The sequence below is a fragment of the Pseudorasbora parva genome, chromosome 23, assembly GCF_024679245.1.
Source record: "Pseudorasbora parva isolate DD20220531a chromosome 23, ASM2467924v1, whole genome shotgun sequence".
NCBI lineage: Eukaryota > Metazoa > Chordata > Actinopteri > Cypriniformes > Gobionidae > Pseudorasbora > Pseudorasbora parva.
Genome location: NC_090194.1, coordinates 5,389,992 through 5,404,140, shown reverse-complemented (window position 1 = coordinate 5,404,140; position 14,149 = coordinate 5,389,992). Strand labels below are relative to the sequence as shown.

At 42.1% G+C, this 14,149-nt stretch overlaps 1 long non-coding RNA gene across 1 annotated transcript; it reads left to right on the top strand.

Moving 5' to 3' along the window:
• Positions 1 to 201: 201 nt before the first annotated feature.
• Positions 202 to 13,509, top strand: LOC137062886 (uncharacterized). The gene is made up of 2 exons (XR_010901304.1): positions 202 to 600; positions 12,995 to 13,509. It is a non-coding gene; the product is annotated as an uncharacterized lncRNA (long non-coding RNA).
• The last annotated feature ends 640 nt before the right edge of the window (positions 13,510 to 14,149 follow it).

Sequence of the window (14,149 nt, the reverse complement as noted above, 5' to 3'; positions counted from 1 at the left end):
AAACTCACCTGAACCAGTCAATCAATGGGCGCGTCTCAATCATCTCACTAGTTAGGGCACTGATCAGGGAGTCAGCCCATTGACTTATGTCCGAATCAGTGCCCTGAATAGTGGACTAGTGAGATGATTGAGACACGCCCAATGTCATCAGGATTACTAGAAGGCTACAGACAGGTGAGTTTGATCAGGATTGAAGCTAAACCTGCAGGACAGTGGCCCTCCAGGACAAAGACGTTGATACAGGAACATGATGCATTTGGTGAAGTCACATTCACCAAAGGGGGTGAACATAGGAGGGTAAATTGCCATTTAGGTTTAATGTTATTAATTGCGTGCCTTTTTGCAAGCTGCTGAATTAAATAAAAGTTTCAGTAGCTGCCCTTACTTTTCTCCTGACAAGCCATTTTAGAATGGTCACACTGTGGCACCGTTCCTCAAGCAGGTTTTAAGGATTACTTCTAGTGATATTTGACCCAGATAAGGAAATTCAGATAATCCGGTGACTTCTGGAGCATCTGTAGATCAATGGCAAAGAGGCGTACGAGTTGTCCTGCCCTTTGGCCCCTGAAGATAAGTGGAAGAGAATCCATCTATCTCACGGTAAGGCATGCCTGATGGCCTCAGTATATTTGCTTGCTGATATCTGGTCTCATTACTGAGTCTGATGTATTGTGCACGTTGATATTTGCCATTGGTGTCGTTTCTGCGGTACATTAGCACTCTCTAGTGAGCGTTAAAATAACAGCTTCTGTTTGTACCGCGGCACCTGCTGCCCTCTGTCGGTCACCTGCTACAGTACAGCATCCTTACAGGTATGGGACATGATCAAGTGTGTTTTTAAATATGAATTTAATTGTCATAAGGAAAATGTATATATCATAACCCAAAAAATAATAATGATCAGAAATGTAAAAATACATTTAAAAAAAGTAGAAAAAAATTGATAAAGAAAATAGTTGCTCTAGATTCAGAAGTTTTTATGAGAAAATAGAGATGGAAAATAGCTACATGAGAGGAGTATAAGAATACTTAATTCATTTAAGAAGCGTGAGTGTTACAGGATTCAAATGGATTCAGTTAATGCTTGATTGTGATTGGCTGGCTGGGCATTTCTAGGTTAGTGCTGTAGGGGAGAGCTGTCTCACTGTGAGAGAGAGAGACAGGCAGAATATAGTCAGCATCAGTCCAGTGGAGCTTGAGATGTGTAGTTTGCTTTATTAAAGTTCTAGAACTCGTTTTATGTCCCTTTTAATGGGAGATAAAGGTGTTTTGGATGATTTGGCCCCTTCCTACTGTGCGGCCCTCTCGTTCTCTGGATGGGTCGAGCAGCGGTTGGCAAGACACAGGGGGTTGCGCTGCTTATTAGCATAAAAAGAGGGATTACTCAGTAATTGTCCCAGCTGTGAAGGCCGTCTAATTTAGCACTTGGGATTGGAGATCTGGTCCTCAAGTGTGTGATTGGGTTTATGATGCTAGTTAATGACTGTAGTGTGTGGGTCTTGTGCAGATAAACACCATTGCTTACAGCAGGGGGCAGCTGGCATTTATGACAGGGAAGAAGAGAGGGGAGAGCTAGTGGGCAGAGAGATTTGAAATGGAGATGTGTGTGTGTGAGCGCGCGCGGGCCTCTCTTTCTGCTCCCCTGGCGTCCCGTTTATCTCACACTAACGAGCTTCAGAGCCATTGAAGTAGACACAGTCCCTCTTTACTTACTGGTAGGCCTCCATCCCTCCAACTAGTGTGACGATCTGTCAGTTAAACATAACACGACCAGGTATTAGCATGCTGTTGCTTTTCAGTGTTGCCAACTAAATAATTCCTAAATATTTCAGCAAAAACATGAAATAATTTTTTTCTGCACTTTTTTTTTTTTTTGTATTTTTTTTTTTTTGCATACTTTTCATATTAATTTTATAAAATTCAATTTAACGCAACGGTTATTTCCGGTCCTAGAATTTGATTGGTTTGAGAGGCATTTGTCAGACTAATATTTATGACTAAAATCATAAATGAACCATTCATTCATCCAAGATTAAAAAGTTTAGTGTGCACTTACACAACATCGATATGCTTAAAATGGAGAAGTTTTTACTAGTTTTTTGCATACAGACTACTGTTAAAACGATCCCTGTTTATACGGATCCACGAAAATAGCTAAAAACGCTGTATTCTGCTGCCAGCTGAACACCATAGACTGAAAGCATGTGCATGACATCATCGTTTTCACTGATTCGTGTTTTTGTTGTTTAGACTGAGACCGTTTTCAAAAACTTGCACTTTGAAACCTATTTTCAAAAAGCACACAATTTAAACATTTTGGTTGAAAATGGTGTCATTTAAACAGCCCCTAATTATTCATTTTAAGCATTTGGCATTTATACAAAGAAACTTACACTGAATTTAAGTTACACATTTTCTATTGAAAGCAAAACAGAGTGGTTAGCTGGGTAGGGCCGAGAGCTGTGGGAACGAAGCGGGGCCGGAGGCGCGATTGTTAATGGATTACAATCGCACCACACCAGTCTCGAGGAATGTTTATATGGGACAGTGGTTTGTGAGGGGCTGCCTCTTTACTTTTAGTTACAAACAAATTGTCTTAATAAATCAAGTCCTTAGATTTTACCAAGACAAATATTATGTGCAATAGCTGATCATGCATGTTTTCAGATTGAATTAATATTTATTTTTATAGAGAGGTGTTCTAATGTATTTGCCATCAAACTGCAATGAATTTGGAGTACTGTACACCCAATATAGGGTGGCTATACATCCAGATTTTGGCTGGACAGTCTGGATTTTAAGCTCCCTGTCCAGCATCCGGTGCACCCTGAATCGGCCTAAAAACCCCCCACTCTAGAATCTTTTTTGGGACGCAGCAGCATCTAATGCCGTAAGATCTGTGGTCAAACAAATGATTGGCTGAAAGTGGTGTCAAATAAATATCTGATATATCATTGGTTAAAAACGTAAACAAGCCTCTGCGACGTGCTAGCTATGCCATACCATAACGTTAACAAGCCGAAATGTCAACATTTCAGTTCTTAACAAAGAAGTTCACCCTCTGCCAAGGCGGGTTCATCTCAGTGGACAGACGTCACAATGTCTTGAATAAATACAAATACTGTGAACAAACACTTTTTTGCCTCTTCTATTACACATGTCTTCATCAAGATATATCGTAGATCAAATTGTCTGGCAATGGATGGAGGCTATTTCAGAATCACTGTCAGATGTCACTATCATATCAGATACCATCGATATGATGAACAAAATTGTATTGTAGTTGTGAGTGTACCAGAGTCCTATGCAATTAATCTTGCCTCACTAAATGCAGCAAAGTTTTCTCCTTTTTGGAGTTATGAAAATGGCCACCCTAAACCATTCTGATTTTGGTCATATTCCCAGAGGTACTGCTGTTACATAAAACCCACAATGCTCACTGACACTATTTTGTAAGCAGACTGTTTTTGTCAAAGTGTGACTTTACGTATTGATCTGAACAGAACAATCACAAATGCAGGACTGAATGTCCAGGCCATTTGGATGTCAACAGGCCTTGAGTCATTAAAATTATTTTTAAAAAAATGCTGTGTCCCAAGTTGCATACTGTATAGTAGATACTACATTTGGTATTAAATTTACTTTGCAATCATTGAAAAAGTATGACTCTTTATATAGTATGAATGTATGTGGTTTGAATGAAATTTGGACGTTTTTAGATTCTAGTGGAATAGTAAAGTGTCTATCAAATGCGCACTTCAGATTCTCACTACAAGTAGTAGCTCATCTGGGTCTGAAAACTTACAAATGTTGCCTTGGGATTATGTCTTCCAAGGTAGGAAGGCATCAAGGCACCATATTCATCCAAATCCATTGCCAGTTTCACCACTTCTTTTATCCGGAGATACCATCATCCTACATCTAAATCGATTTTTGGAAGGCATAATAAATGTATCCTTCACTGCCTTTGATATCCCACAATTCTGTGCATTCCATTCTGTAAGAGAGTTAAAAAAGATTAAAAAAAAATAAAGATGGCATTTGAAAGGGGATGTTAGTGGTCCGTTTGTATGTAAATTAATGTTTTTTTGACACATTTTTTCCACTAATGTAATTTCTTGCGAGAACTTATAATTGCATTAATTATCCTGCTGAATAATCCAGCATTGCTGGTCACCATAATAAGGTATGTTTTGCATGCTGGGACCATGAGATGCTGGTTTGCAGGTCCTCATCATGGGGTACTGGTTGCTTGTTTGCTGGTATCCAGAATGTGATGTTGCTGGATTTCTGGTTCTCAATATGGGATGCTGGTTTGCTGGTCCACAACATTGGTGACTGGTTTGTTGGTCCTCAATATGGCATGCTGGTTTGCAGGTCCACAACATTGGTGACTGGTTTGTTGGTCCTCAATATGGCATGCTGGTTTGCAGGTCCACAACATGGGTGGCTGGTTTGCTGGTCCACAACATTGGTGACTGGTTTGTTGGTCCTCAACATGGGTGAATGCTTTGCTGGTCCACAACATGCGTGACTGGTCTGCTGGTCCACAACATGGGTGACTGGTTTGCTGGTCCTCAATATGAGATGCTGGTTTACTGGTCCACAACATGGGTGACTGGTTTGTTGGTCCACATCATGGCATGCTGGTTTACTGGTCCTCAACATGGGTGACTCGTTTGCTGGTCCTCAATATGAGATGCTGGTTTGCTGGTCCTCAATATGGGATGCATGCTGGTTTGCTGGTCCACAACATGGGTGACTGGTTTGCTGGTCCTCAACATGGGTGACTGGTTTGCTGGTCCTCAATATGTGATGCATGCTGGTTTGCTGGTCCACAACATGGGTGGCTGGCTTGCTGGTCCACAACATGGGTGGCTGGTTTGCTGGTCCACAACATGGGCGGCTGGTTTGCTGGTCCACAACATGGGCGACTGGTTTGCTGGTCCACAACATGGGCGACTGGTTTGCTGGTCCACAACATGGGCGACTGGTTTGCTGGTCCACAACATGGGCGACTGGTTTGCTGGTCCACAACATGGGCGACTGGTTTGCTGGTCCACAACATTGCTGATCCACAACATGGGTGACTGGTTTGCTGGTCCACAACATGGGTGACTGGTTTGCTGGTCCTCAATATGGGTGACTGGTTTGTTGGTCCACAACATGGCATGCTGGTTTACTGGTCCTCAACATGGGTGACTGGTTTGCTGGTCCTCAACATGGGTGACTGGTTTGCTGGTCCTCAATATGAGATGCATGCTGGTTTGCTGGTCCACTACATGGGTGGCTGGTTTGCTGGTCCACAACATGGGTGACTGGTTTGCTGGTCCACAACATGGGTGACTGGTTTGCTGGTCCTCAACATGGGTGACTGGTTTGCTGGTCCTCAATATGAGATGCATGCTGGTTTGCTGGTCCACAACATGGGTGGCTGGTTTGCTGGTCCACAACATGGGTGGCTGGTTTGCTGGTCCACAACATGGGTGGCTGGTTTGCTGGTCCACAACATGGGTGGCTGGTTTGCTGGTCCACAACATGGGTGGCTGGTTTGCTGGTCCACAACATGGGTGGCTGGTTTGCTGGTCCACAACATGGGTGGCTGGTTTGCTGGTCCACAACATGGGTGGCTGGTTTGCTGGTCCACAACATGGGTGGCTGGTTTGCTGGTCCACAACATGGGTGGCTGGTTTGCTGGTCCACAACATGGGTGACTGGTTTGCTGGTCCACAACATGGGTGAATGCTTTGCTGGTCCACAACATGGGTGAATGCTTTGCTGGTCCACAACATGCGTGACTGGTTTGCTGGTCCTCAATATGAGATGCTGGTTTACTGGTCCACAACATGGGTGACTGGTTTGTTGGTCCACATCATGGCATGCTGGTTTACTGGTCCTCAACATGGGTGACTCGTTTGCTGGTCCTCAATATGAGATGCTGGTTTGCTGGTCCTCAATATGGGATGCATGCTGGTTTGCTGGTCCACAACATGGGTGACTGGTTTGCTGGTCCTCAACATGGGTGACTGGTTTGCTGGTCCTCAATATGTGATGCATGCTGGTTTGCTGGTCCACAACATGGGTGGCTGGCTTGCTGGTCCACAACATGGGTGGCTGGTTTGCTGGTCCACAACATGGGCGGCTGGTTTGCTGGTCCACAACATGGGCGGCTGGTTTGCTGGTCCACAACATGGGCGACTGGTTTGCTGGTCCACAACATGGGCGACTGGTTTGCTGGTCCACAACATGGGCGACTGGTTTGCTGGTCCACAACATGGGCGACTGGTTTGCTGGTCCACAACATGGGCGACTGGTTTGCTGGTCCACAACATGGGCGACTGGTTTGCTGGTCCACAACATTGCTGATCCACAACATGGGTGACTGGTTTGCTGGTCCACAACATGGGTGACTGGTTTGCTGGTCCTCAATATGGGTGACTGGTTTGTTGGTCCACAACATGGCATGCTGATTTACTGGTCCTCAACATGGGTGACTGGTTTGCTGGTCCTCAACATGGGTGACTGGTTTGCTGGTCCTCAATATGAGATGCATGCTGGTTTGCTGGTCCACAACATGGGTGGCTGGTTTGCTGGTCCACAACATGGGTGACTGGTTTGCTGGTCCACAACATGGGTGACTGGTTTGCTGGTCCTCAACATGGGTGACTGGTTTGCTGGTCCTCAATATGAGATGCATGCTGGTTTGCTGGTCCACAACATGGGTGGCTGGTTTGCTGGTCCACAACATGGGTGGCTGGTTTGCTGGTCCACAACATGGGTGGCTGGTTTGCTGGTCCACAACATGGGTGGCTGGTTTGCTGGTCCACAACATGGGTGGCTGGTTTGCTGGTCCACAACATGGGTGACTGGTTTGCTGGTCCACAACATGGGTGACTGGTTTGCTGGTCCACAACATGGGTGACTGGTTTGCTGGTCCACAACATGGGTGACTGGTTTGCTGGTCCTCAACATGGGTGACTGGTTTGCTGGTCCTCAATATGAGATGCATGCTGGTTTGCTGGTCCACAACATGGGTGGCTGGTTTGCTGGTCCACAACATGGGTGACTGGTTTGCTGGTCCACAACATGGGTGACTGGTTTGCTGGTCCTCAACATGGGTGACTGGTTTGCTGGTCCTCAATATGAGATGCATGCTGGTTTGCTGGTCCACAACATGGGTGGCTGGTTTGCTGGTCCACAACATGGGCGGCTGATTTGCTGGTCCACAACATGGGCGACTGGTTTGCTGGTCCTCAATATGAGATGCATGCTGGTTTGCTGGTCCACAACATGGGTGGCTGGTTTGCTGGTCCACAACATGGGTGGCTGGTTTGCTGGTCCACAACATGGGCGGCTGGTTTGCTGGTCCTCAATATGGGTGACTGGTTTGCTGGTCCATAACATGGGTGACTGGTTTGCTGGTCCTCAATATGGGTGACTGGTTTGCTGGTCCACAACATGGGTGACTGGTTTGCTGGTCCATAACATGGGTGACTGGTTTGCTGGTCCACAACATGGGTGACTGGTTTGCTGGTCCACAACATGGGTGACTGGTTTGCTGGTCCACAACATGGGTGACTGGTTTGCTGGTCCTCAATATGGGTGACTGGTTTGCTGGTCCACAACATGGGTGACTGGTTTGCTGGTCCTCAATATGGGTGACTGGTTTGCTGGTCCTCAATATGGGTGACTGGTTTGCTGGTCCACAACATGGGTGACTGGTTTGCTGGTCCTCAATATGGGTGACTGGTTTGCTGGTCCTCAATATGGGTGACTGGTTTGCTGGTCCTCAATATGGGTGACTGGTTTGCTGGTCCTCAATATGGGATGCATGCTGGTTTGCTGGTCCTCAATATGGGATGCATGCTGGTTTGCTGGTCCTCAATATGCACTGTAAAAAAAAAAAAAACAATTGCTCCAATTAAATATTTTTTAGTGACTGATCACGTCTAAATTTTTCAGTTAGCCGAACTTAAATTCTGTGAATTAATACATTTTTCAGTTGGCCAAATTGAAATTCTGTGAATTGATGCAATTTAAATGACAGGAATTCAATTTGGCTAACTGAAAAATTTAGATGTGATCAGTCACTAGAACATTTTCAATTGGATAATTTTTTTTTTTTTTTACAGTGTGGGATGCATGCTGGTTTGCTGGTCCTCAATATGGGATGCATGCTGGTTTGCTGGTCCACAACATGGGTGACTGGTTTGCTGGTCCTCAACATGGGTGACTGGTTTGCTGGTCCTCGATATGAGATGCTAGTTGCTGGTCCCCAGAATGAGATGCGGATTGCTGGTCCTTAACATGGAATGCTGGTCACTGGATTTCTGGTACACTGAATGGGGTGCTGGTTGCTGGATTAAAATTACTTTCTTGGTGTGTTTATAGTAAACAATTGTCCTAACTGTAATAAACGATTTAATAAAGGAAAACACATTGCAGTTTGCATGTTTATTGGCAGAGCAAAATCCTCATTATTAAACATTAATTGCCCAGTTTTCACATGTCCCCAATAAATAGAGTAAAACTTAGCAGTGTAGTTAAAATAGATTCACTCTACAAGTGATGATTGACCATTAGTGACGATCACCTGTAGTTAACAAGCAGAATCACTGAAGATAAGAAACAAAAAAATAGAAGAGACAAGCAGCATAACAGCTACAACTGACTCACAGCCACACAGCCTTAGATGAAATCAACTACAAATAAAATCAATGATGAATGAATGAAGAACTGAATTAACCTTGCCATAGTGAAATAATAAGAGTTCAGTACATGGACATCACATACTGTGAGTCTCAAACACCATTGCCTCCTCCTTATGTAAATCTTGTGCATGAAAAACACCACGGAAAAATAAGTGCTTCTCAACATAAACCCAACTGTGACGCAAGCGTTGGGGATTATTTATATGTACGCCCACAAAATTTGCATATGTCGGCACATGTTCATTGTCACGCGGAACTGCAGCCGACTCATCAGGACTGCAGATAAACAAGACACTTGAGGATAGCGAAAATGGCAGCTCTAATGGACACACATGTCATGTTCCAGGCTGTGCAGGAGACGTGAGGACTTTTCTGCCCTTCCCACTGATAAACGTCAACAGTCATGGTTATTGTTTCTAATCGGATACCGCAACAATTTAATTCAAAAACGTTTGTTTGTTCGGCCCATTTCAAGCTAGCTTCGCTCAGCGTCTTAAACTGAAGAAAGTGGCAATTACAGCTGTATTCCTGCAAGCAGTAAGTAGCGATTTTATCCACTTTTTGACTGTTTAAACAATTTCTAATTAAATTGAAAGTTTCTTGGAGAGACAGCATTGTCTAGATAACGCAAGATACTAGTACAGTAACAATAGGAAACACCAAGTACCATACAAAACTAAATAGTGTCTAATGACAGGTTCATATTATTTTGTATTACAAAATACAACCGTAGATACGTTGCTTACAGATCGTTCACTCGATCCTTCTAGCAAACGTTACCTTTTCCACCATATAATGGGTCCTGCACACTGTGCGATTTTTCAAAATCCTTTGCGAATGTCCCTTGTCGGACTGTACGAACATGATCGCCATGTCACACTGTAAGATCTCAGTTGACATTAATGTCAGACTGCACGATAGTGAAGGCGCGCTAAAAACGGACGCGCACAAGAAAACTCACCCGGAGCTTTATATCATCAATGAATGACGCGTTCAGTGACAGTGAGCTGCATTACACGCGGGACTGAAATGCTGGCTACAAAGAAATCTCGAGCACTCGTTTTGGTCATAGTTTGTCTTGAAAAACGGAGATATTTGACTGTCGTCGTAGGAGAAGTCACACTGCAGGATTCTGTGCCAAATCTTCTGACACTGCCAGAATTTCGTCTGAAGCCGGGTGCACACTGTGCGATTTTTGGCCACGATTTGGCCGTCTGAGACAAATTTAGGAAATCCTAAAAGATTCCTCAGATCCTAGGCTAAAATCTGACGTCTTTGGTCGTTAGTTTGACATGTTCACCGGCCGCCGATTAATGAGCTCTGCGATCAAATTTTACCTCGCAGTGATTTTACACTCTTTTTTCGTCAACGATATTGCATGTTTATATAACATTATAATGTTATATAAACATGCAATATCGTTGACGAAAAAAGAGTGTAAAATCACTGGTTTTGTCTGAGGGAAGGAAGAGCGTTCGGGGTTGCGGTTGCCAGATATCAGCAATTTAAATCCCCCTAAAACAGCTTTTCTGTGAAAAGAACACAAACTATCCAGTGTTTTACCTAAACTTGTGCAATCTGGCAACCATATACACGCGAGCGCACTCTCTCGCGCGGATGATCTGAAAATGTCAATAAACAAGTTGCATTTTAGCAATCTCCATTTGAGGTGTTCTGCTTAGTGTCATTCAGTTGGTCTGTGAAACTGTATCTGGACAATTTTTGCCCTTAAATAACCCACATACCCTCTATGTAGATTTTAGAGAACAATTTAACATATTGTTTCAACATACTCATTCTAGGGCAACTTTAAACAACTACAAAAACATCACCATTTAATTTGAAGGGACAGCCATTTGTAGTTGTATCCGAAAACATAGTGGACATTATCAAGTGCACTCATTCAATCCCATTATGCACATCCATAACGAGTGTGCAACTGATGTACACTCAATGTTCAGAGAATAACCATAATGCACTGTTAGGGTTGTGCTAAATGAATTCCCGCGTCTCGCCTAAAGATGCCGCCTGCAGCAGAATCACCCATCCATCCATTTCCCAAACCGCTGGTCCAATGTGGGAACAGCATAATATCATAAAGTTATAAATTCCTTTTTACTTGTTTATTAAATAATCTCCATTATGATGATTAGTGCTCCCTTTAGGGACTTGGCCCTTGACTTTGGTTTAATGAATTCTCTTTCAGAATTGATTAAATTGCATGCTATCATGGTCTACAATATTTGATGCTCCTGACTGTAGTGTCACATTTTACTATGTACACTTTTTGGAATCCGTGACTAACAGCTGCGTTCTGACACGTGAGTTCCCAAATGAGCATGGACAACTTTTATTTTTGAACTTTCATTATCAAATTGCTATTAACTGACTAATAGAAAGAGCTCTTCTCATAATCTCTGTTATTGAACAAATGGCTTATGGTTATTCTGTTGTTTGTCATTTTTCTTTGATTTTATATCTCTAAATGTTTTTTTGTTTTTTTTGTTGTTGCAATGTACACAAGCTCTTTTTAACTCATTTGTGTACAGAACCTTTGAAGCAGGAGACAAATCCTTTGATATGTTTCACCAGTTTGAAATGTTACTTTGATATTCAAAACTTCAGATGACATTGATTAATAATATAAACATAACTAAAACGATTATATTTTTCAGTTCTATCTTCAACAAAGGGAGCAAAGTTATAGGCTACATTTCAATACAAAAATTATATATTATAATAAATCATATATTGTAATCTTATATTGTTATTTAAGGGATAGTTCACCCTAAAATTAAAATGACCCCATGTTTTACTCGCCCTCAAGTCATCCTAGTTTTATATGACTTTCTTCTTTCAGACGAATACAATCGGAGTTATATTAATAATGTCCTGGCTTTTCCAAGCTTTATAATGGCAGTGAATGGCTGTTTTTTTTATGTTTTGAAGACCATATAAGTGCATACTTTTGCAAGCATATTCTTCTTGGAGCATCGTACCACATAGACTACGCTAGAACGCCAGTCTCTGGTAAACATGCAATTAGCGGAAGTTAGAGTTTTTTTTTTTTTTTTTTTTTTTAGTTATATGGATATAACTCCGTATTCGTCTAAAATAAGAGTGTCACATTCACCTAAGATGTAAATCCTGGGCTATTATCATTTTTGGTTGAATAATCCCTTTCATTTAGCCTACATAGCCTAATTAATATGCTGCATATAGAAATATGCAATCAAAAACAATGCTTGTGTCCAAAACACTGCTTAAATACAGATAACTGACCTAGTCACACTCGACCCCAAAAGCTGGTGAACCAGCTTTACCAGATTTTGCTGACTATATGCTGGTCCAGGTAAACCAGCACTAACTTGCATTAAACAATGAATTGATACTGTTTTATGCTGGATTTTATGCTTTCAGCAAGGTAAATATTTGCTTTATCACCAAAGCTCGCTCTGTTTTGCTGTAGATCATTAAACCATACTCTGTCTGAGAAGCCAGTCTGAGGTACCTTCATGTGCAAATGATTTTTGGACACATAGGCCTAATGCCGCCTTCACGTGCTGTCGGAAATTTGATAATTCCCACTTCTGAAGTCGTAATTACGAGTTCATGCCATTACAATTTTGAAATGTGAGAGCGTTGGCGTTCAGGTGCAATTTTTACCTAGGAAACTCGCATTTACGATAATTCCGACAGCACGTGAATGCAGCATAATACTGACATAATGTTTTTTGCCTACTAAATGGAAGCAGGCATATTCAGACACCGGAATGAAATCATTTGAATCAGTTCATTCAGCAGATTCATAAAGAAGTTAAAACGCTACTAGTCTGTTGCTCATAACAAGACTGTTGTTTAGTTCACAGGGGTTCAAATGAAAACCCATACTCTACAGATTTATTTCCAGTAAAGACGGTTTTTGCAGTTATGTTTATGTCCAGCAGGTGGTAGCAAGCTATATTTTATCTTTTACCCTAAGCTTGAGGCGTCCATGGAGATGACAGATTTATATGTACAAACTGAAATGCTTACTGTAGAGTTTGCATAAATTTCAAAAGGAAAGATCAAACATAACATTTTCCCATTATGATCCAGCTAAGACCTATCTGTACAAAAATAACTCTTTGCTTGAATCTTTAAACAGTCCCGTTCTAGAACTCTGTTGTGTGTGTGCATCAGTAACAGATCTAGCATCAATGACAGAAGATCAACCCTGTGACATTTAGATCAGACGGACTGACACGACCAGATCTCTCAAATCTCTCTTTGCTTTCCTACAGAGACGGATCATCTGGCAGACAGTGTGCGGCAGGGAGAGCCTCAGGCCTGATGGAAATGGGGAGATAATGTGCTTCACATCAGATCTCCTGCAAAGGAAGCACTGCATCACAGCGATTTGATTAGGCCTTTCCCAAACAATCCTATTGATCAGAGTCATTATCTTTTCTCAGATTTATGTTAACCAACAGGAAGCCATTATGTTGGGTCCACAAAATACGTCGAAGGGGACTCAGCACAGTATCATATCCCATTTCTAATGATGATGAATAGTAAGAGACTAAATATAAGATGCTGAGGGGGACGACATTTCTGTTCATTGATCAAAAGGTTCTGCCATATTTAAAGGGTGCAATATGATAATTAGATCCTGCGTTAATGCAAAACTGCTGTTTACATGCACATTCATGCACATTTAGCACTAGTCCATTCTCACATGATAAGTCCAGAATGATTTGTGAAGGATCATGTGAAAATTCTGCTTTGCCAATACAAAAATAAATTACATATTCAAATATTTAAATAGAATAGTTTATTAAATTGTAATACTATTTTACAATATTGCAGCATTGGTGACTTCTTGCAAAAACATGTGAAATGAAAATGTGTAAAACTCATTGAAATGCTTCTTGAGCAATCCAGACATTCTGAACTTGAGCTGATTTGATTTTGACGTGACGAGAAAGAAAGTGCCTCTAGCTGCCTATTTGAGTGATTTGTTTAATGTGACATCTCTTAGTGTAACATTACATCTCATTTTCACACCCTGATGAAGTCATTGACTATGCATAAAACTAGCGTTGCTGTCGAGATGTGAGACATTTTCGGATACCATGCCAGGAAGTGGCTTTGCTGAAAACATCAGTTTTTTTTTTACTTGTTTGAGTAATAACGTTAAAAGACAGACAAGCAAAACGGGGCGCATCCTACTGCTGAATAAATGCTTTTGGCATTTGGCCTCCGCAGGCAAACTGATCTCTTTCGTTTCCTCTCACATCAGAGATATGGACATGCAAGTCAGCATAATTTGATTTGGGCTGGGAGCCATTTCCTGTGGAAGTGGACACTGAAAGAGAGAGAGTCTGCACCCAAGTCTTCGTTGACAGAATTGAGCCTGACATTGTCATAGAGCCTCTTCTAACACTTGTAAAATGCTT